The sequence below is a fragment of the Equus asinus genome, chromosome 1 (genome assembly GCF_041296235.1).
Source record: "Equus asinus isolate D_3611 breed Donkey chromosome 1, EquAss-T2T_v2, whole genome shotgun sequence".
NCBI lineage: Eukaryota > Metazoa > Chordata > Mammalia > Perissodactyla > Equidae > Equus > Equus asinus.
In genome coordinates this window covers 197,191,500-197,215,115 of record NC_091790.1, presented here as the reverse complement: position 1 = coordinate 197,215,115, position 23,616 = coordinate 197,191,500, and the positions used below count along the sequence as shown (strand labels likewise).

The following is a 23,616-nucleotide window of genomic DNA, read 5'->3' as shown; positions in this document are numbered from 1 at the left end:
AGTTCAAGTACCTCCTGTCCACAGCACAGTAGACAGGGGTTCTCTAAGGTGGGGGTGGGAGACGTCTAGGAGCCTATTAAATCTACCTTCAGTGCACAATGAATCAGGAATGAAGATCACCCAGGAATGTCATTCTTGTTCACGTAGCCGTGTTGGTTTCTGCTGCTGTGCTGACCTCTACCAGCTACCCATACCGATAACCACCTCACAGCACAACTGAGTCTCTTCTGCATCAGGAGGCACTAGCACGGGAATTTCTCATAAAAATCTACTTCGACATAGAAAAACTCCAAAGAGGTGAGAAATGCACCTCTAAAATGGTTGTAGTATCCTGCTCCCTTAGCAGCTTTCAGGATTAAATGCCTGATTCGGGCAGATTTGCTGGACTTGCTGAAGGTTCTTCCAAGAATCCAGGAGCATAGGTTTTATTTTAGCATCAGATGGATTAAAAATATTCCTGTGTTTCTATAGAGAATTCAAATTTGCAGAAGGATCATAAGATGTCATATCTATTTATTCCTCCCCAAGGGGGATAAAGATGCCTATATTCTCTCTCTGGAGGAGAGCTGAGATTGTGTCTATTGTCCTTGGAGGAAAAGGCCTAGGGAACAGGCAGGGCAGATAATGGCATCACCCAGTTTCTACACAAACTTTCAAACATCTCAAGGTTTATAATCCTGAGACAGATATCACAAACTACAGTACCCAAACTCTTAAAATTACTACAATTTTATGAATTCATGCTTCTACAGTCCCCATGAAGGTACATGAGAGTCTGGGACTTTTAGATGGTTGAGAGGTGGGTTCCCATGGAGCCTGTTCTGGCAACCCTGAGAGGGAACAGATCCCCCAAGGCAAGATGCATCTCTGTCTGCAGTAGGGGTTGATAGACACAAAAGAGGAAGGATGATGATATCCATAAGCGACAATTATTGAGCCCTTCTTATATTTCAGAAAATGTGCCAAATGCTTTCCATTGACTACATAGTTAAATATGGTCATTATCTCCACTTTACAGATGTGTAAAGATTAAATATACTAAGTTATCCATTCTTTGTGTGGTCCAGGGACCACTGGGAATCTCAAAGAACCTTTCAAAAGGTCCATGGGATCAAAACTATTTTCATAATAATATTTAGATACTTGTACAGAGTTCATTGACTGCCTCCGCCTTCCAAGGATGCTGGGCCTGGGCCCCACACAAAAGAATGTGTTTGGGCTTGGGGCCAAAGATGGTCACTTTGGCCTTGACTCTAAGGCACAAGTTACAGAAAAATATGTCCTGCGTCATGTTCCTTGTCTGGGCTGGCCACCCCGACGGGCACCTGACAGGACTTTGGAAACATCCCATCCATGGGAACAAGAAGAAATAACTCAAAATATCCAAACGTCTAAAACCCTGAGTCAGAACCCAGAGAAACCTTGGAATAAAAGGGAGTCACAGGCATAGAACAATTGGGAGTCTCGCTGAGGAAAGGATGCTTTGCCTCAGACCCGGACAATCGGCACTCCCACCCGCCGTACAAACTATTGGGGTTTCCCTGGCTGATTGCGGTGTGGATATTCTAAGTACCGATTCGCTGCTCCCCTTTATCCCTGCTCCTTGTTCTGTTTCCCTTTATCAATAAACTTTGATTGCTTAAACAACCAAGTAGCCTTGGCAGTACCTGTCATTCCTTGCCCTTTGCAGCTGTGGGCAACAATGCTTTTTCCCTTTTTCCCTCTCACTCTTTCATGAGTGCACAGTGGAGTTTTCCAGAGGCAACATGACATGTGATACTGCAAGACACAGAATGCAGAAGAAGATATAAGATCCAGCTGTCTTTTTAAGTCAAACATTTAAAAATTTTTCAAAAATATAAAACATAGCTACTCTTGTCACCTTTTTTGTTTTATAAAAGAGTTATTTTTCATAAAAATACATTGTTTATATTAAAATATAATGGAAATATTTCTAAATGAATTAAAAGTAAATATTTAATATTCCCAGTTTAATTTCTAATATGATACATATCAACAAATATAACCACATATATAAAATGTGTTTGTGTCCTCAGTCATTCTTAAGAGTTCAAAGGTGTCTTGAGACCAAAGTTAGAGCACCATTGCATAAATCATGGATTACCAACATAGCAAGGGCCAGAGCTGGGAACACAAATTTTATCTGATATCAAATGTGTTTCCATTTTCTATTGCTGCTGCAATAAATTGGCACAAACCTATTGGATTAAAACAGCTCACATCTACTCCCTCACAGCATCCTTGGTCAGAAGTCCTGGCACAGGTCAGCTGGCTTCTCTGCACAGGTCTCACAGGCTGAAAACAAGGTCTTGGCTGGGTCTGCATCCTCCTCTGAGGTCCTTGCACGTGACCCCTCCACCTTCAAATCAGCAGGTGTGTTGAGTCCTTCCCACTTTAAAGCTCCCTGGCTTCCTCCTTGGCTACTAGATGGAGAAAATCCCTGCTTTCAGGAGGCTCACCTGATCATGTTAGGCCCTCAAGATAACCTCCACATTTTAAGATCAACTGATTTACCAAATCCCTTCACAGTGGTACCTGGATTAGTGCTTGATTAAATAACGAGGGGACAGGGATCTTAGCAGGCAACTTTAGAATTCTGCCCATCCCACAGGGTCTTTTCTCTTAACTGCTCAGTTGTGTTTTCACTTTTACATTCTGTATTTTTCCCCAGAAAGATGCCATCCTGTCACTGCTATGTTTATCAGCTGTATATGCCTCCAGAACTCCTGCCCAAAATAATCAAAATAATTCTGAATCCTAACTCAGAAGGGGACAATTTCCATTTCTGCGTGTTACTCTAAGTGATAGAATTGGTTCATTTTAAAGTTTCTCTTAATTTCCAATTGATATGAAATTAACTGAGTGACCCTTTCTTGCCCAGTCCACCCACCTGTCCCTTGCCCTAGGGTCTATTAAAGCAAAATTATCTCAGACTGGGTGGGACAGAGATCCCAGGTGAGACCAGCCCATTAGCATGGGTTCTTGACCTTTTGCAGGAGAGAATTCAAGAGTGGGTCAGGAGAGATTGTACAAGTTTATTGAGAGACAAAATCTAGGCTGATTAGAGAAAAAGTAGGCTAATCTACTAGGCTGATTGGGTGGAAACTGACTGATCAGTACCAGGTGGGGTCTGGGGTGCTGATTTATAGTGGTTGAAGTGGGCAGCTGGGGATTGGTTCGACTCTGGGCCAGGCCGTCATCTTTTGCAGGCCGGGTGCCAAGCTCGTGATCAGGCCACTGGTTGGCTACCTGGAGTGGTCAGGCATCTGTGTGATGTTTGAAAGCTTGAGAGATAGCTTTCAGTTCTGCCTCTCCTTTGTCTCACGTCCAATACATTTGATCATCAGTATCAGTATGGTCACATGACTTATTAACATAGTTGAATCTTAACAATGGCAGTGTAACAGCATATCACAGTATGGTCATAGTGATACCGGCTCAACACAAGGTTGACATAAGGGAAGCCGTATTGTAGAAAAGAAACCATATTGTAACTTTAAATGACCTCTGACTAAATAGACCAGGCATGCTCTGTAGATTTTGTGGACCCTCCCAGTTGATTTAAGATGATAACTTTGCTCTTTTGAGTTCCTTAAGAATGTGATGACCTCCGGGCAGAGAACCTATGCTGATAGCCATCATCAATGACAACTGAAAGATCAGGGTGTAGGGTGTTGCTCCATTCTCTGATGCATATCCAGTAAACAAAGGACTATCAGGAACTGGGACCAGATGTCTGCCCCACAAAGAGACCAGCCACCTCCCCTACCTGGAGACCCACCTTTATATAACTGGCTTGTAGTCTTTGTTTTGTAAGATGGTTCTTTTGGACATGAGTCAGCCTTCTTCCTTCTTGCTGGCAAGCTGTAATAAAGTCCTTTCTCTCCTACCACCTTGCCTCCTGACTATTGGCATGTCTTGTGGTGAGCAGATAACCCCCTCCTCCCCCTTGGGCAGTAACAATTGTACAATTCAATTTTATTAAGAACAAGTCAGTAAGAATTACAGAGGCATTTGATAAGCCTTTCAAAGAGATTTGGCCCTTGTCCATTACCAGACTACTATTATTAACAGGTGTCATTACAATTAGCCATGATTCACTTCTTTCTGGGTTCCAAGTCAGTGGGGGACAAGGCAAGCTACCCTATCTCAGTTCAAAGGTTTATACTGAAACTAGTTTGCATTGTGTGTTGTTATGTAGTGGGGCCCACTTCTGTCTCCCCTCCCCTGTGGTGAGGACATGGTGTTATTCAGAATAGTTCCTTTCCCTCCTAACTGTACTACGAATTTTGTTTTCTTCTGATCTAGTCTTGGGAGAGTCATAGTGCATCAGTGAAAATTAGAAGTGCCCCAGAGAACTTGAATAAGTCCCAAGGTCTGTAAGATCCCCACAAGAACACCCCTTGGGCCTCAGAAGCAAGAACGGAGGGCTATTGCCCCCTGGTTAATTTAGCTTCCATCTGTATCAAAACAGACATCAGCTTCTGAGCACATCGTGTAGCAAGCCCTTGCTCAGTAACACTCCTTTAATTATACTTCCCTTTAGTTCACAGAGCATATTTATAATTGCTACTTTGAGGTCTTGGTCTATTAATCCAACATCTGATCACTCTCACAGGCAGTTTCTGTTACACGCTGTTTGATACAGTGTGGGTCATACTTTCCTGTTTCTTTACATGTCTCTTAATTCTATTGTTGTAAACTAGATATTTTAGATAAAATGCTGTATATTGGTAACCCTCACATTTGTTCTGGGGCTTTTTATTGTAATTTGCTTGGTTATTTATTTATTGATTTGCTGGATTATTTTAGTGAAGTCTATTCTCCCATCCACCAGTACATCAGTGTTGGGTGTTAACATCAGAGGATGTTGCTTTTTAGGGAGTGACACCTTGGGTATGCCTATAGTCACCCTGGGATGAGAGTGGTTGTGACAAGGCTCTTTTCACCAGTTTCACTGACCACACTCAGCCATTAAACTCCTCTATTGTGGGCTGATTGGTCTCTTGTTCTCAACAATGTTCTAGGGCATAAATTTCTCCAGACAAAAATCCAATCAAATTTGGGCTCCAGTGAAGGGACCCATCAGAGGTCAGTGTTGGAGCTTCCTTCTGACCTCTGGAGGACCCTTCTCAGCAATTTCTTTCTCCAGTTGGCTCCTGAAAACTTGTCAGCCTACAGATTAGCTTATATCTCCAATAGATCTAACCATCTCTTCCCACCTGCCTTTCAACAAAACCTCCACTGTTTTGAGAGTACCCTTAGGCTTGAATTCCTCCACACTCTTGCAAATGGAGTCAACTTCTTTGGGAGAGATTACTAGCTGTTTGATGACTGGCCTGCTTTTACCTCCAGGCAAAATCTCTGAGTCATGATTAGGTGACTAAGTGTGGGGACAGTAGCATATCTCTCTTTGAAATCTCCATTGTAGGAGCTGTGCTCTCAGTGGAGAGTAGCTGGGGTGGGGGCAACAAGGCCCCAGTATTTCAGCAGTGCTGTACCCAAAGAAAAGTCTCTGTCCCATGAGTGGCAGTTGGGTAGAAGAAGGGATCCTCCACTTCCCGCCTTGTTGACCCAGAACTTAGTCTCAGTAGCAATTATCTCAGTGGCAGGAGAAGAAATGCTGAGGTTTTTCAGGCTGGATGAGAAACGCTGGTGTCCTGCCCCTCCTGGGAGATGGTCCTCTGATGGGGAGTTAGGGAGAGGGGAACACTGTGGTCTTGGCTGCATGTGTCTGCAGTGCAGTTTCCTTCTCCATGAGGTGAGGAGGGGGAGGGAGGCAGCTGATCTAGGTTCAGATATCACAGACTCTTGCTCTTCATACTGAATTTTCATAGATTTTCTTGAATAAATATTTCTTTATTTGCTGTATGCCCTTAGGGCCATTTCCAGAGACTTTAACTGTTTGTTTAAAAATAACTTTCACCAGTTTCCCTGGGGAACATGTCCACAAGAGTTAGTCACACTGTCATACCAGAAGTAGAATTCCCTATTAATGTATTCTTTCTACATAATTTATTGTGAATGTAGGGGAGGAAGACAAATCCTCTACCCTCTGGGTCCTTCTGTCTGGGCTACAAATTAAATTGACATGAGACAGAATAACAGGAGAAAACCAAACAAAGTTTTATAACATGTCTACATGGGAGTCACTCAGGAGAACTGAGCAACTCACCAAAATGGCAGAGACTCTCATCTTAAATACCACCTTCAGCTAAAGACAAAGGAGGGTGTTTGGGGTAGTGGTTTGGGACTTCAAAGGGGAGGCAGGCAATTTACGTGGAAATGGAAAAGCAAATGTTTGGTATACAGAACTTTGATAAGGATGGGCTTAGCAAGGACCCTCACAATCTACTATTACCCAGCCGAAAGTTATCTATAGTGATTCCTGTCCTAAGGACAGGCTTCTTATCTTAAATTGCTTTAGGCAGTTAGGGGGAAGGTCAAAGTTTCTTTCGGAGTCTTGTTCTATCAAGGCAAACAGACACATTTTGGGGTGGCCAATTTTGATTCCCCACATGAGATAAGGTTACCAATGTCAAAATATTAGTTTTCATCATTTGCTTCTATTCATCTGTCTTCTTCACCAATTCTTCATTTATCCTACCCAAGCTGTTGCATGCCACACTTGAGGGAGTGGGGATTTTTGAATACCGTGGCTAAGGACTGGAACATTCATCTGCAACTGCCTGTGTGATGTAAATTTTGGTACCTCTTGTTACATGCAATTGTGGTCCTAGTAGCCATTTCACAGCCACCCTCTATGACAGGTTTGGGACCACTTATCATCATGACCATCATGTGTCTTTAAAACTCATGGGCTTTGTTGCACCTTCAAGATGCTGTCAGTGCGGCCTGCAGTCTCCATGCCTCCTGTCCTGCGTGGTGGGGGTGTCTCAGGCATCTTCTCTCAGCAGCTGCACTGAAAAGCTGCATTAGGGTTTTAATCTTCAATAATTATAATTTGGTGACAGAAAAAGATTTTCTCAACTTTATTCTGACAATTGGAAGCAGTATATTTTAAAGATTTGACATGGGATTTAAAGATATTACCTAGTTTGTCAGAGTTTGAAAATCCCATTGACATGAAAAAATCATATTTTATTTTATTTATTTAAATAAATTCTTATTTATTTTTGTTTTATTTTGCTTTTAGAGACCAGGGATTCATCATTTGGTGACCTTGAAGTTTACAATTGTAACCTGCTCTTTCTTTTCCATTTACTTCATCATATTTCTTTTTTAATGCATGTTTTCAGTAAGACAGCTGGAAGCCAGGAATGTTCACATCTTTTTGTAAGAAGGTGGCAAAAAGATATTTCAAATCAAGGTGTAAAGCAATTTGTCCGTGGAATATTTTAATATCAGAGAATGGGTAAAAACTGAGAGGAAATTCATGTGCAGCTGTACGAAGATGGGACACGGGCATGGTGATTTTCAAATTGTCTGAGGAGAACCAAGAAAAGAAGAAGAAAACAGTAACACCTACTGCTATACAGCATTTTATACTTCAAAGGAGAGGAGAGGCCAGAGAGATTTAAAGGAGATTATTGAAAGTAAGATGACTTCGGCTCCAAATATCAGAGTAATTCTCAGCTTTAGGATTCTCCTGCATTGTCAGTCTACACAATTCCCTTTCTTTGTGTGGTAACAATTTACCTGTTATAAGAACTCCAACTTTTTCTTATCCATCCTCTTTGTTAGGTGTTTCCTGCAGAAATGCCAATAAAGGCAGTGGTCTAAACCTCCGCTCGCTCCTGTCTTCTGCTCTGACCACCCTGGTGTCTTGCCCATGTGGCCCTGCATGCTGTGCCCCACCTCCTGTCTCCAGGACCTGGGAGTAGAATCAAGTGTTTTGCCCTGAGCCTCTCCTTTGTCTCTTCTTGTGGCCACACCTGACTGACCATTACATTTAAAAAAACACAAAACACTTGGTCTGTAACTTGCATTTTTTGTTTCTTAATAGTGACTTTGATGAGTAGAATGAGTAATTTTTAAAAGGCCCAATACTTACTAATTTTTCCAATTTTATGTCTTGTGCATTTTGGACCATCTCTAAGAAGCTTTGCCTACCCAAGGTCATGAAGATATTCATCTATTTTATTTTCTAAAGTGTACATGTTTTCAGGTTATATGTTTAGGTCTATAATATTCTTTTTTACTGTGGCATTTATTAGAGCACAAGGCAAAAATGCAACCTACCAAATTCACAGGGCGCCAAGCCCCTGCCCCCGTGATGATCTCTGCTGTCTCTCACACTGGCCTCTCCTTGCACAGTGCTCTCCTCAGGGTCCCCTTGACCTCTGTGTTCTTCAGGCTGTAGATCAGCGGGTTCAGCATAGGGTTGAAGAGACTGTAAAACAGGGAAAGGATCTTCTGCTGCTCCTCGGGATGGTGGGATTTGGGGGCCATGTACATGACGATGGCGCTGCCAAAGAAGAGCCCAACCACACAGAGGTGGGAGGAGCAAGTGGAGAAGGCCTTTCTGCGGCCCTCCCTTGACTGCATCCTGAGGATGACAAACAGCATGTGCATTTAGGACACCAGCACCAAGCAGAGGGGCCCAACCAAGATAAAAACACAGGATGCAAAGATGACAACTTGGTTGAGCCTGGTGTCAGTGAAGTAGGGTACTCAAGGGGTACTGTAGGTATTAAGCCAATTTTCTGTTTTTCCTGTTTAACTTGAAGGGTGACTCAGGGGTCTTGAGGAGTTGTGAGCTTGTTTTCCAGAGGGTTTGTGAGCTAGTTTTGCAGAAGAAAGAGAATGCCTTTGGGGAGGCTACGGTTACAGAATTGCTGGCCCTCAGCAGCCATTGGAGCCCAGAAGTCATATTGCACAGGGGCTTATCTGGAGTGACCCCCTTGTTTCCCCGAAGCTCCTCCTTCCAATCCCCTTCACTCTATAACCGTCCCCCACTCCGCTTTCTGTTCTTGGAGGGGTGTATTTGAGTGAACCCAGGCTCCCACCTACTCATTTTGGCCAATTCGAATCAATCTTTCTCCATCTCCAGGCACCAATGTCTCAGTGCTTGGCTTACTGTGCATGAGGCACATGAACTTGAGACTAAGAGGTTCAGTATCATCAGCACAGGCCATTTGAGGACAGACAGGATTTGACAGAAGAAGTGGTTGATTTTGTGGCATCACAGACGTTCAGTCGCAAGATGAGAAGTAAATGGACCAAGGTCAGGAGGAAGATAAACACCCAGAAAGTGACGACCAGAACTGTGCACACTCTCCAGCTCATGATGACAGTGTAGTGTAGGGAGTGGCAGATCGCCATGAACTGGTCATAGCACATCCTCACTAAAATCAGGCACTCTGTAACTGCAAAAGCCAGACATGAAAATGTCTGCATAATGCAAGAAACAAAGGAGACGGTTCTTTTCTGACTGACATGATGTGCCAGCATCTTGGGGACATTGTTGGAAGCATAGGACATGTCAACTATGGCCAACTGGGAGAGGAAGAATTACATGGGGGTGTGAAGTCTAGAGTTTAAGCAGATAAGCCCCACGATGACCCTGTACCCCAGAAAGGTGAGGGTATAGAAGAGAAAAATCCAAAGAGGACCAACTCCAGGGCTGGGTCCACCTGGAATCCCAGCTGGGTGACATATGTGATCCATGTCCGGTCACCTGCCATGCTTCTGCAGCAATGACAAACAAGTCCATGTCCACGACAGCAAGGTCAGAGCTGTAGGGCAATCAACACACAGAATATTTACTAAATGTTATAGAGTGAGCTGTTAGAAATGTATTACTTTGGGTGGGTTTGCTATAATTTATTTTTAGATATGTTGTAAAGTCTAACTCAATGTGATCACATAAATCAGAAAAAAATTTGCCTGTATCAATGAAATAATGGAATATTATATATATATAAAATTTGTTATAGATAATAAAATGTGATATAAGATAACGTAATAGGTTACATTAGCATCTTGTGGTACCTCTGTCCATCTCCAGTGTTTGTAGTTTTATTGTGAGAGTTTTATTTATTGTTTATCAGCACTTGATACTGAAATTTGGGCATAAATGAAAGAAAGCTGGCTACACAATGAAGATACATACTTATCTTAAGTTTGGTTAAATATGGTGACATTTCTGGAGCCTTTTCAAGTATGAAACTCAAAAGGGGAAAACGAATTTACATTAACAATGGGTACATTTAAAGATGGCAGCTGTATTGTAATTGTATTACGTTTGGGTTTTTCTCTTTTCCCTTTTAGAACTTAATATAGAGATAAATCTCCGAGCTTATCTTATTTCTGGTGTCACAGAATCATTGGTCGTCACTTTATCTCCCCAGGTTTGGCTACTCCTATTGCCAAAAAATCCCCTGAAGACCGTCCTCATCACTGTTCCCATGGTGACCGCCTCCTGCTGATCTGAGGATTCTGAGCAGCTCACAGGGATTGGGACCAGCTGCAGCATCAGTTGGTTACCGCTTTCTAGAGCGCTCCTCCTGGAAGGTGCCTGGGTGTGTCCAGGAGCAGAGGGAGAAAGGGTCCTGAAGGGCTGGATGGCAACATCACGTTGAGAGACCAGGTGACCTGGCACAGTCCCTTTACACTCTCTTCACGTTTATTCCAGAAATAGGCTGAACTATCTTTATGTTTAAATTAGTCTAAAGTTTCAGATCCAACAGAATATTTAAAAAATAATTTCAATGTTTTCTTTCAGTAAACATTTATATTCTCAAATTCATGTTTTAAAATTGGTATTGTATTATACAGACTATTTGTTAACTACTATTTTCACTTAATGTAAAGAATATTTTTCATGTATTAAAATAATATTTTATTGATATTATTTAAAATTAACACAATATTCCATTATAATGCCATTTATTTAATTTCTTATTGTTGGAAATGTGTGGTTCTTATTTCTTGTATGTTTATTAGCATTGAGACATATTCTTTCAAACTGTAGTTTTGTCTATATTCATGATTATTTCTTTAGGATATACTCTGAAAGTGAAATTACACATGCTAAGGATATAGACACTTTAAAGCTATGATACCTATTGCCAGCATCCCTGCTGAAAATTTGTGCCAATTTCTCCCTCTGACGCTGTGTGAGAATTTTGATTCTTTCCCACATGGTCACCAATACTGCAAATTATCAGTTTTAACCTTTGCTAATTTGATATGAGAACAATTTCATAGAATTTAAATTTATATTTCCACTATTCCTTAGACATACTCCTTAAGTGCACCAGCTGTTCCAGTTTCTGTTCTAGGCTCTGGAGGCACAGCAGTGGATAAGGGAGATATTCTGAAGGGGAGACATATTCTGAGCAAGTAGGTGATCTATCTGTCATCTGTTCCTCACATTTCCATGGAGGGGAGGAACCTCTCTACCCCGGATGAAGCACTTCGGGATACACCTGCCCTCTCTGTCCTCTAGTTGATACAATTTGAGAAACAGGAAAAAGGCACTGAGGATGGCCCTTCTCTGCTCTCCTGTTGGGTCAGATACATTTCTGTCCTTCCAGTTACAGCCTGCAGGGGCATGTTCTGGCCCTTTTGGGGGTGGGGGATGGGCTAATAGTTGTAATTTGGAGAGAAATTTCGTTAAAGATATAAACTATGTTTTCCAATAAACCTCAGCATTAAAACATATTTTAAAATTTCTACCTGATTCCTGTGTCTAATTCTCAATTTATTTTTCAGACATGGAGCAAGGAGAGGTCATGGCTAATTACCACCCCTAAAACACCAGGAGTAAACAAATGAAGAAAATATTTGTTGAGAGTGAAAAGTCCCATGAAGAAAAGACTACACACAATGTGATTCTGTCTATATGAAATTCTACCAAAGGGAAATTTTATCTCAATTGGCAGAAAATCAGGTCAATGATTGTTTGGGGATGAGAGTTGACTGCAAAGGGACCCAGGGGATCTTTTTGGGGTGATGGAAATGTTCTTTATCTTGACTGGAGTAGTGGTTACAAGGACTTGTCAGAATTCATTAAAACTGTACACTTAAAAAAAACCCAAAAAACCCCCCAAAAAACAACAAAAAAAGAAAAGTCCCGTGAAGGAAATGAACAGGGTAAATGATAGACGGTGACCCGGTTTGAAGGGGCTCCTGTAGATGGGATTGTCAGGAAAGGTCCCTCCAAAGAGGAGACACATGGGAGGAATCTAGACCATGAAGGGGAGTCCACCCTGACTGCAGCCGTGTAGACCGCTCCTTGCACAGGGAACAGCAAAGCCCAGTCCCTGGGCGGGAAGGACGTGGTGAGTTCTGGAAACAGAAGAAATCCATTGTCCTCAAACGACAGTGAATGAGAGATTGTCAATATTCATTGTAATCCTGTCTATATTTTGAAAAATTTGAATTGACATAGAAGTTCATAAGTTGGAGATGGATTAAAATATTTGACTACTTTTGTAACAAGGATACCACACAACCATTAAAAAGGAAAATATAGATCTTACAGTGAATGGAAACATTTTCCACATAAAGTCAAAGCATGTATGTATAAGAAGATCCACTTTACATTTTAAAATATAAACCTATTTATCCATGCCTTTTGTCTCTATTTACATATATGGAGTACAATTCTGTAAGTTAAATATAAAATTGTTTGCACTCATTATCTCTAGAAAGTGAGACTTGGTAGGAACCTACCTTTGTATAAATTGTGTGCCAATTTTTTGTTTTGCTTTTCTTTTCTTTTTTTTGAGGAAGATTAGCCCTGAGCTAACTACTGCCAATCCTCCTCTTTTTGCTGAGGAAGCCTGGCCCTGAGCTAAAATCTGTGCCCATCTTCCTCCACTTTATACGTGGGATGCCTGCCACAACATGGCTTTTGCCAAGCGGTGCCATGTCCGCACCCGGGATCCGAACTGGTGAACTCCGGGCTGCGGAGAAGTGGAACGTGCAAACTTAACCACCGCGTCACTGGGCCGGCCCCTTTTGTTTCTTTTTAAATAAACTTTATGCATTATCAGAAGAAAAAACAAGATTTTTCCATTTCGGAAAAATCCACAATATAATATACAACTGAAGTTGCTCTATATGCCTGCTCATCTTGAGAGAAATCCTCATCAAATTTTAATAGGAATCTCAAATCTGAGCAGATTTCCTTAGAGCTTCAAGTGGGAGAAATAAGTCAATGCATTATCACAGTTAACCTTTGACGGGAAAGGGGAAATTACAAACCTCAATCTCATTTTTCTTCACAGAGTTTTTTCTTTCTCATTGTCCAGATAAAGAAAAAGAGCAAGACTTTGTATTGACTAAAATTAGAAATAGATCTTAAATCAGGTTGAAAATTATGGCAACATCCACCAAAATGTGAACCAGGTCCAAGTGGAGAAAACTCCTGATGTTGCACAAAGAAAGTGAGATTGTCACACATAGGAGCACATTTCAATGCTCTTCTAGTTTTCTTAACTGCAATGTAGCTTCCAGGGATTTCAAGTGAAAAACCAAAAGAATTGAAAACAACCAAAAATAGTCCCTGCAAATTAAGAATGAGAAGTGACAGAGAACTATCTAGCGCAGGACTCTTTCCATCAGTTTCTTAGAAAAAGTCACGTCGAATCAGGCTACTTTGTAGTGGGATGCTGTATGCCAAGCTGGCTCATGAAGGCCTCCTCTTTTCCCAGATGCTGCTGGGGGAGGGTGTGTCAACGTTGCCTCTGTGAATTCCCTTCATTTATATTTCTGTGGTTGCACTGTGCTCACTAGTGCACACATTTGATCAAAGTACCACGAAACTGCAAATTTGAGAGACAATTGCTCTCTTTCCTGTGAACTTATGTGTCTATGCCTACATGGATTTGGTGTTTCTTTTAAAAGGAGGGTGCCCTCTTAAACTAACTTCCTAAGTTTTGGGTGGACAATTAACTGGAGCTCCCAAAAAACAGCAGCAATTGAGGGTCAGTAAAATATCTTGCACTGTCACTCAAATATTATTGAATTGATTTTATCTGAGCTGATTGACTTTGACTTCTTATTGGTTGGTGTGTTTTAATTTCACGCAAGCAGAGCACAGTTAAAGGACATACACTGAACTTCCAATTAAGAGATATACGAAATGAGAAACTTCCCAATGTTCTGGAAAATACAAATTTAATAACAGAATGGAATACGGCCCCTTGTGGACTCACCAAATGTCTTAATCGGTCCCACTGAATTAAGCTGAGTAGGATGGCAGAGAGCTCTTAATGCCTGAGGCCTCCAGGGACAGGGACATTTTGTAAATTTTTAAGGCTCTTCTTGAATAAGCACACTGTGTTATCATGGTGAGCAAGGAACAGAAGTAATGACAGAAAATTAGATAATGACTTCAGAAAAACTCCCATATGCATATCTTTGGAGGAAATAAGGATACAGGAAGCTGGAAAGAGCAGATTTCTTTCCAAAGATCATGTTTGCATGAGTCAGGGGAGGCCTGCAGAGGTGAAGTGTGGGCGAGAGCTTGGAGAGGAAGGGCAGGCAGGCTGAGGGCGGGGCCTGGGCAGCCTGTCTGGGCCTGAGATGGAATCCTGGGAGCGCAGCAAAGGAAAAGTCCAGTGGGCTCATCTGGGGCCTCCACGTGTGTTCCTCCTGCACCCAGCCAGCGACCTAGGATACCAGGCACACGTATGCTTCAGCTGTCACATATGCACATCATTAGCTTCCTTGTCCCAATGATTAGGATCATTTGAACAATCAAAGTTCACAATTAAAACAATGAGGAATTATAGAATTTTATGCGTAATTTTTTTTAAGTAAGACATTTCTGAAAGAAACCAGTAGCCTAGAGAAAACTATTTCCAAATGGCAGGGATAAATAAGGAGGCAAAGAGAACGCTTAGTGAGCCAACTTGTTTCAGATGTGAACTACAGGAAACCACATGTAATGCTGGATCTCAACTGCACTTTTTACAGTGTTGCAGGAAGGTCATGAGGAGACAGCTCTATGGTGGCTGTCTACACCCACTACTTGTTCATCAGCTCATTTGTGAGGACAGGGGAAGTAGAAACATACAATAGAAGGGAAAGCAACTTTTTCCTTTTAAATATTGGCATGGTTTTGCATTTTGAATTTCACAGTTCAAGAAGTCATATTTTTTCCTTTCAGAAAAAGCCTGTGGCAGATACAATAAAGAGACAGACAGCTGGAATGAAGATTTCTTTAAGTGTCCACTCTAGTTACACATTAAAAAAAGATCTTCAGTGCTCAGAAGAAGGAAAAATTTTCATGGACACATTTTTCTGTTTTTCCATAGCCTGAAAATTACCAGGGCCTGAAAAATCAAGATCCCCGATTGAGGATGATGGCAGCATGGTTCACATGTTCATCAGACATCATTCTAATCCTGATTCTGCAAGGTGAACACGTGAGCTTGAGTCACTTATCCTAAGCGTCATTGTGTCCATCTGTAAAATAGTGACCACAGCTGTCTAAAGGGCTGATGTGAAGAGTAACTGCAGAGAAGTTGGTACATACTGGGAGTTGCAGGGCGGGTGTGAAGAATAAATACCACTCAATTGGCATATATTCAGAGTTAAATAAATCTAAGCTGTTATTGATAGTATTGAGGAGACCACAAAATTGAAGGAAAACTCCAAACCATTGGGATTCAAGAGCCAACGAAATCGTGTTATTGTAAACTCTTTCACATTTATCTTGCTTTTCTTACCGGTTATTTCTGAGTTTAAATGAAAAAAATACATTTTGCTTTCATTTCTATTAATATTTTTATCTGCTGATTTTTAAAATTAAGCTTAAAAAGGAATTTAAAGAAATGGAAGAATCTTTTAAAGTAATCAATCTCCTGGATTGAAGAAGAAAATACAGGTTTTAAAACTCAAATCCAGTTCTGTCATGACAAATTTCCCAATATGAGAGGAGGGTAAATGTTATGAAAGGAAAAGGGCCATATTCAGGATGTTTACACTGACTCAAAGTAAAAGTTCCTGTTGATCACTCTCTGAGAGTGAGAGCCCTGGGCTGTCAAAGATGCAGATCTGGGGCAACACAGAGTTGTCCCATTTTCACACTAACTCAGAAATTACTTACCATCTCCAACAGTTACTTCAAGACTCAGCTTGATCCTAATGAGTGGCAGAGTTTAAGAAACAAACAAACAAATGAGGATTCTGAGCCTACTGGCTGGGTTCAAATCTTGGCTTTGCTACATACTAGCTTTGTGACCAGTCTGTGCCTCTGTGTTCCTCAGTTCCTCCATCTGCAAATTGGGGTGAATACTAAACCTTACCTCATACGATAGTGGAGAGAATTAAATGACTTAATTCGCATAAGTGCTTAATAACTGCTTAAAGATATATTATTAGAGATTTGAAAGCTCTTATTGGAGAGTAACATCTGGATCCAAAAATCATAATGAAGCAGCTTACATGCTTAACATGCCTCTGGTAAAATAAGGAACAAAAAGAGAATCTGTCCACCAACAGACACTGGGTTTTCCCTGTAAGAGAATGCCATCTGTCTCCTGGACTGAGAAATAGGTCCGGTTTCCTCAGATAAGGTTTCTGAGAATCTGTGGGGCAGGAGGTTAGCAGAGGGGAAGGAAGGCCAGTCTCAGGGCAAGCAAACCACTCCCCTCTGCCTTCAGAATCTTCTGTTTCTAAGAAGAGGCACCTGGGCCTCAAGGCCCCTGAAGTTCCTTGTAGCCCTGCAGCCAGTTGATCTCCTACATGGATGGCTAGCTGACTCCTCTCCTCTGACACAGTCATGACAAAGCCAACAGTTGCCACATGAGTTTAATGAGAGGAACATAGATGGAGGGTCCTAGACTGACAGGGACATGGTGCACCATGGGGATAGGTAGTGGTCCCTAGAGACCCTCTCAAGCCCCTAGTTATGAAGATAGGCGTAGGCTCACACAGAAGTCATTTAGTCACTGATCCCTAGAGCCAGTGGTCTCTTTCACTCCCCTTTCCCATTTCCCACCTGCAGACCCCTGCTCAGGGCTGATGAACCACTTTCCCTTACAGTGGTACCATCTGTGTTCTTTTATCAAACGTGGCCTTGGGCTTAGAAGAAAGCTCACAGAGAAGGAGGACTGGGATTGATTCTCCTCTCTAAAGGGGCCTCATGGGGAGGGGAAGCCCAGATTCACAGCTCTCATCACAGAACTTTATGATAGACTTGCTTCTGCAAGGGAGGGCTTTTTCTATCATCGTTTGACCCCCAAATCCCTCCCCACAGACACAAACAATGATTCAGGGACAGAACCATGTGGCATTACATCTACTCACGTTCTCCCCAGAGAGATTTAAGGAGTTTGCTACTTTCTTATGGGCAGATGAACCAATGAATGCATTTCCCATGTTAATTCATTTTCTTCTGTCAGTCTCCCATGGGCATTTTTGGCTTTGTCCGGAATTTGTTTTTGTTTGCTTGTGATTGAATGAGGCCAGGATGTCTCTCAAACATGCAAGACCCTGGCACAGAAAATAAAAAAATTCAACAGTGTACCATAAATTAATTTCTCTCGATACTTCTTTTATCAGCATTAAAATTGCTCCACTCTCTAATTCCTTCCGTTTAAACGCAGAGGAGAGGCCGTGATTTCTGTTTCTCTCATAGGAGGTGCCCCATGGTGATCCCATTAAGACACCATCTCAGAGAAACAGGTGATCTCCCAATGGAGACAATGCTATTGCCAATAATCCCTGCACATCTGTCACTTACAAATATTTTTGACTTGATGATTTAGATGTACCTCTCCCTTAATTGTCTTATGTTTGCCCTCCATTTCCAACATCTCCAGATTTCTGAGCCACATTTTTATTTCTTCATCCTGGGTTAAGGGCTATAGTTAAAATGAACCACACTCTCTCTCCTGCACTAGTGATAATGTTTAATTATTGTCAAGTCCTTCCCATTTAACTTCCTATCTTAATCTAATTCTCTAGAGAGTCTTCGTCTTCGACTGTAGTGGAAGGAGCACTTCAAAATAGACGTAATATATTTAACCTATTGGAGAGCAGACAACTGTATATTTAAGAAGAAGCAAATTGGGGTTTTTTTTTCTTAAAATAATCTGTGTGTCCAATAGAACCTCACTCCACACCCCCTTATTCTCCAACATACTCTCTCTACTTCACGCAAGTCTGACTTCCCAGCATTCCTGCTTTTGAAATTCTTAGTTTTTGTTTCAGGTCTATTTTCTCCTTGTGTTACCCATTTGACATCAAACATAAAACCAATCCTTCAAAGCACCCATGGAGCCCTCTTCAACCATCCCAACCCAAACTGGTCTTCTCTGGTAGACTAAAGCACTTCTTTTATAACATCCTTCAAGGTTATACTTCAATAACATTACTTTTAGCATTTTAGATGTTGCTCTTTCCTGTATTTTACAAGCAAACCAAGATTATTACAGAAAAATAAATTTCACTCACTAACACCAAGGAGTTAAGGATAAAAATTTAGTGCGCGTTTATTGAGTCACAAATAATTACCACTTTTCTTTTGATGAGGACAATATAATGACATTTAACACAGCCTAGAGCAGATACAAAGATGTCTCATGATTTGTGTCCATTTTTTTGCTTTTAATCTTTGAAATGGATAGAGAAAAAACATTTACTATGGAAAGTCTAAGTCTTCTTGTGAGTGTTATAAATATTTATAATGACTAATATTTTGTATTATCATAAGAATAAATATTACAAAGCATACATGGCTCCATCACTAGTGACAGACCTTTATAAAATGAAGGTCAATTTATAGAAACGAGTGTTTGCAGATCATAATACAATACCCACAGGTGTACCTATATAGCATTTTAACATTTTGCCATCTCTGAGACAATAACTCCTCCGTCACAGGGCTTGAACCCTTTCTTATTTTTTTTTAAGTCCACTTAGCACATAGAATTTCAATGGGGCCCCTGAAAAAGAAAATATAGCATAAGCGATGATGAGAAATTAGAAGCATTGATGACTGTTTTCACCATAACTTCTGTCATGGTATGCCTTTTTAACCATATGAAGATAATAAAGGATGCGCTCTATCAAAACAATGGAGTAAACCGAGAAAGAGTAAGACGTGAGATTAATGAACTAAGGAGTCCAACACAGGACAAAGGCAGATGGAATTGCTAGGAAATGACCAGTCCAAATAGCAGGAGAATGTAAATCTCCTGAGGGATGGATGTGTTATCTGAGGTGGCTGAGGAGGATTGACATGTGTAGAAGGCCATAGCAATGGGCATAAAGAATCCAAGCAGAAGGAAAAATAGGCAATCAGTAAGCACCACCTTTCTTTCTTATAGCTGTAAGCATTTGATTGATACATACTTCCTGCTTAGAAAGTAAGGTGAGGAATATATTGGCCTAATAAAGAGTTTTCTTTTTTTGAAAATTGTCACCTGAGCTAACATCTGTTGCCAAGCTTTTTTTTTACCCCTCCTTCTTCTGCCCAAGGCTCCCCAGTACATAGTTGTATATTCTAGTTGTAGGTCCTTCTGGTTGTGCTCTGTGGGATGCTGCCTCAGCATGGCTTGATGAGCAGGGCTAGGTCTGAGACCAGGATGAGAACTGGTGGAACCTTGGGCTGCCAAAGTGGAGTGCGCAAATTAACTGCTCAGCCACAGGGCTGGTCCCCTAATAAAGAGTTTTCTTTTCAAACTCCTTGCCACTGATGATGTGCTATGGATGAATGGGTCCCAAGAGTGGGTGTTTTTCTTTCTTGCATAGTTGACTTCTCCAGCAATTGCCCCCCCTTGATTGGGCTGATTAATGGGATCACAGCACTGCATTGCACTTTGCTCAGGGGTTGAAGAGTGGGTGTTGACCACTGCTATCTTCCTTAATGGAATGTTTACCATAGACCGGTAACGTGACAGGCACAGCACAGGTTATAGGTGCTAAGGGACACAACTGATGGAGACAAATCTGCATTCCCCTTGTTCACATCTAATGGTAAACAGGAGAGTGGAACTTGTATGACCGCTTTCTTAAAAGTCCCACCCCCTTTACCATCCTCCCTTTCCACCCACTTCAGGGAAAAAAATAGAATTTTTTGTTGTAAATGGACATAAGCACCATATGTACAAAAAACCCAAAAATTCTGAAAAGTAAAAAGAAAAAATCTAAAATTATTCCAGATCACAAGACTTTGAAATACCATAATTATTAATTGCTCAATATCCCAAAGATTTCTCCATGAATATAGACAACCCAAGACTAATGGACAGATAGATGGAGAATTTAGTAAAAATATAATCACATGATATTTTAGGAAAATGTTTTGACTTTTATTTTTTTGTCTAAAAAGGATATTTTCCCAATATAAAAATAAGTTAAGCAATTTGGAAAAATACAACCATTTACCTTGAGGGCATTAGGCTTAGTTAAATAAGTCAAATACCATATGATCTCAGTTATATGTGGAATCTAAAAAAAAAAAGCTCATAGATTCATAGATACAGAGAACAAATTGGTGGTTCCCAGTGGCAGAGGGTGGGAGGTGGGTAAAATGAGTGAAGGGGGTCAAAAAGTACCAACTGACAATTATAAAATAAATAAATCATGGAGATGTATGTACAGCATGGTAACTCTAGATAATAATACTGTATCGCATAGTTGAAAGTTGCTAAGATTAGATCTTAAAACTTCCTGTCATGGGGGCCGGCCCTGTAGCCAAGTGGTTAAGTTTGCACGCTCTGCTTCGGCGACCCAGGGTTTCATTGGTTCAGATCCTGGGCTCCGACGTGGCACTGCTCATCAGGCCATGCTGAAGCAGCATGCCACATGTCACAACTAGAAGGACCCACAACTGAAAATACACAATTACGTACCTGGGGGCTTTGGGGAGAAAAATGAAAAATAAAATCTTTAAAAACTTCTCATCACAAGAAAACAATTTTTGTAACTATGTATGGTGACAGACATTAACTAGACTTATTGTGGTGATCATTTTGCAATGTATACAAATATTGAATCATAAAAAAAGAGCAGCCCTTACTTATTTCATCCTCATTAGCATCATGAAGACAGTTGTTCAATCTGGTTTCATAAATCCAGAGAAACTTTTGCCACCATGAAAGAGACATGCTGTTGGCTATATCCTAGCTGTCTCATGCTGCTTGGTGCTACCCCAAACCATCTTCACATAAGTAGGTTCAAAGATAGAAAAATGTTGGTGGGAAAATATTCGAGAACTTCAACAGGATTAAATCTTGCCTTATCAGAAATTACTATAACTCCAAAATAAATGTAATGTTTGAGCAATGCTCAAATCCCTTACCTCTAGAACTATTTAAATATTCACTAATGAATTTCCTTTTGACCAAATCCTAAAACTTTAATAGATTTTAGGATTTTTAATATAGTTTCTTGTTGGACTAAAGCTTTCCCTGTCTTTTTTCCCTTTACTCCTAAATTATTCCCCCACGTAATGCAGAGTGTCTCAAAACTCTTATTTCATTGGCCTCACAACTGGGGAGGTAGATTCACGTAGCTCTGCAATATTTTCCATGGTGAAATTTTGGGTCCTCTTTTGAAGTCCCCTCTCATGGTATTAAGTTTGCTGTACTGTTTCCAGCTACCAGCAGATGAGAAGAAGTCACATACTCTAAATACATAAACCAGGGACGTGTATTAATATTATTTTTCACGTTTAACTTTTTGTCCATACATTAATATTCCTGGCTTATAAAATCAAAGAGAATTCAAAATTTCCTAAAAGATAGACTAAATATTCTGATAATTTAGCTGTCGCATCTCCTAACATGGTCTGTAAAGTGTAGAAGATATGCTTTTCTGTGGAACTTTGCCCTATAATCAGAGCTAGAATTTGGGCAATTACCATTTTTATATAAAACTTCTAATTGGCAAATTTTCCTGAGTTTTTGCTTCAGCAAATCATACATTTTAAAAGGAAATCCCTGGTTGAACAACATTCTCTCGACCTTTCACGTGGACCTCTTCTTCTGCAGTGCTCGATACAAGGCGCCCTTCACCTGAGCATTCCTCAGGCTGTAGATGAGGGGGTTCAGCATTGGGTTAAACAGACTGTGAAACAGGGACAGTATTTTCTCCCGTTCTTCTCGTTGACTGCAGTCTGGGACCATGTTAACCACCATGGCGATGCCAAAGAAGAGTCCAACCACACAGAGGTGGGAGAGGCAGGTGGAGAAGGCCTTTGTGCGGCCTTCCTTTGACTGGATCTTTAGGATGGCCCAGAGGATGCGCATGTAGGAGACTAGCATTAAGTAGAGGGCCCCAACTAAAACAAACACACAGTCAGCAAGGATAACCACTTGGTTGATCGAGGTGTCAGCACAGGCCAGCTTGAGGACAGACAGAATTTCACAGAAGAGGTGGTTCACTTCCCGGGGCCCACAGAAGGGCAACCTGAGAAGGAGAATTGCATGTACCAGAGACTGAATAAATCCACATGACCAGGAAGTGACAGCCAGGGCCATGCACACTCTGCAGTTCATGATGACAGTGTACTGTAGGGGGTGTCAGATGGCCACAAACCTATCATAAGACATGACCACCAAAATCAGGCATTCTGTGTGACCAAAACTCACATACAAAAATGTCTGAATAATGCATGGAACAAAAGATATGGTTCTATTCTGGCTCACTAAGTTTGCCAACATCTTGGGCACATTACTGGAAGCATAGGACATGTCAATGATGGCCAGGTGTGAGAGGAAGAAGTACATGGGGGTGTGTAGACTCGGGTCCAGACAGATGAGTCCCAAGATCACGCCATTTGCCAAGAGACTGAGGATGTAGAAGAGGGAGAAGACCCAGAGGAGGAGCACTTCCACGTCTGCACTGAGCTCGAATCCCACCAAGACGAACTCTGTGACCCATGACTGGTTGCTTCCCATTCCCTAATGACAGTTTGTCAAGGACTGAAACGTGATAAAAGGTCAGAGCTGGAGAATCAACAAAAATTGGAGTTATCTCAAAATGAGCTCAGAGAAAAGTTACATCCTTGTCCCTACTCGACAGTTTCCCTTTCTCCTCCAAATGGGTTACCTTCCAGCTTTTAACCATTACTATGAAATAAAGGTAAACTTTCAGAAAAGCGTCAAGAATTATGCAAAGAAGTCCTTCATAGAGTCAACCAGATTCAACAAATTTTAATATTTCTTTCATATTTGCCTTACCATTCTCTTTTTCTCTGTATATGTATTATTTTTTCATAACCATTTGAGATTAAAGTATACGCATAATACCCATTTACCCCTAAACTGCTCAGCTTTTCACCAAGAACAAAGACATTCACTAACCAAACCAGAATATAGTTATTAAAATGAAGCAATTTATGGGGCTGACCCGGTGGTGCTGTGGTTAAGTTTGCATGTTCTGTTTTGGTGGTCCAGGGTTCACCAGTTGGGATCCTGGGTGCGGATCATGCTGTGGCAGGTATTCCACATAGAAAGTAGAGGAAGATGGGCATGGATGTTAACTCAGAGCTAGTCTTCCTCAGCAAAAATGAGGAGGATTGGTGACAGATGTCAGCTCAGGACTAATCTTCCTCAAAAAAAAAAGTTAAGCAATTTAATAGTGACATGATTCTTTAATGTACAGCATTCTCTCTCTAATCACCTCCCCATTCAGAACCCAATCCAAGATTACATATTATATTTA

The 23,616-nt window shown here is 41.1% G+C and overlaps 2 pseudogenes; both read right to left on the bottom strand.

Annotated features, from left to right (window-relative positions):
* Positions 1–8,274: 8,274 nt before the first annotated feature.
* Positions 8,275–9,668, bottom strand: LOC106841945 (olfactory receptor 2A12-like; annotated as a pseudogene).
* Positions 9,669–21,917: 12,249 nt separating this feature from the next.
* LOC106842308 (olfactory receptor 2A2-like) lies at positions 21,918–22,850 on the bottom strand (annotated as a pseudogene).
* Between the last annotated feature and the right edge of the window lie 766 nt (positions 22,851–23,616).